This window comes from Nerophis lumbriciformis, linkage group LG19 (genome assembly GCF_033978685.3).
Source record: "Nerophis lumbriciformis linkage group LG19, RoL_Nlum_v2.1, whole genome shotgun sequence".
In the NCBI taxonomy this organism is placed as follows: domain Eukaryota; kingdom Metazoa; phylum Chordata; class Actinopteri; order Syngnathiformes; family Syngnathidae; genus Nerophis; species Nerophis lumbriciformis.
The window spans coordinates 28,825,207-28,826,624 of NC_084566.2; positions in this window are offsets into that span (position 1 = coordinate 28,825,207).

The window sequence follows — 1,418 nt, forward strand, 5'->3', positions numbered from 1 at the left end:
CGGTATTATAATTAAGAGTTGGACAATATCGGGATATCGGCAAAAAAGCCATTATCGGACATCTCTAGTCAAAAGTAGTTGTTACTACCAAAATAACACGTTTGACACCCTTCCTTTGCCGTACCAAGTACTCCTAAATAGGTGAAGCCAGACAGTACAGCGTGATAATTGGTGGACAAAGAACGGTCACTTCAGGAATGGGAAGCACAGAGAAAAATGAAGACTTAATTGGCGCCTTTTACCCAGTGTGTCCAACTTATGTTATCACTGTGCTCTTTGTGCAGCTTATAAGGATTTACATTTTAAAACCTTCAACGGGACTTGACTTCTTAACGGAAACGTGGATTCCGAGATGCTTGAAACTCCCCCTCCCCAGCCCCGTCACATCAGAAGATACCATGTTGTCCAACACAGCGGAAACCTGCATGACTCGGACTCTTTTTCTATTGACTTTGTGTGTTCATTTATTATTAAATTATTGTTCAAAACAACAGATGGATGCGTCATGATGTCTACTAGATGTTACATCAACTTTTTGGAATTTTCTAGTTTTGGGTTTGCAGCATAATGATTTATAAAATATTGAGTCGATGTGAAAATTTAAAAATATTTTACTAGTTTTTGTGTAGTCACTCTTGCGAATCAAAAACAGAAAGTTGCACACAATAAAAATAAAAATCGCCAAAATATGTTTACATGTAGTGTAGTGTCTTGATACCAAAATTATTTCGATACTTTTCGGTACTTTTCTAAATAAAGGGGACCACAAAAAATTGCATTATTGGCTTTATTTTAACAAAAACTCTTAAACATATGATTTTTATTGCAAGTTTGTCCTTAAATAAAATAGTGAACATAGTACTGGTACTTTTCAGAGGTGGTATTGTACCAAATATGATTCATTAGTATCGCGGTACCATATTAATACCGGTATACCGTACAACCCTCATGTAGTGTAATAGATGCTTAAATAAAAACATGTTTATTTGTATGGCACTTAAAACATTGTAGCTAAAAGTTATTCGCAACAGACAGTAAGAATAAATAAACAAAATATTCAGTAAAACTACTAGTATAAAATAATTTACATAGGAATATCATCTTAATTATTAAGAAGTAATAACATGTCACACAAAGTGAAAGTTCCTTGTTCGGTAGACTATAATGCTGACTTGATGGTGCGTTCCAGATAACTGGAAAATTAACCCGTGACGTCACATTAACAGCAGCGTCTGTAATTACTGTAGATTAAAAAAAAATAAAAATCATCATTCTGTATTTATTGGTTCAAGAACAGGTCACAACTTATTTTTCCGGTTTCCTTGGTGTTAAAAGTTATTTCATAAAACCTATTCCACAAACTACTTGAACGCACCACTAATGCTAAACAGGTCGTCAATCGTGTTTACCCTCACGCG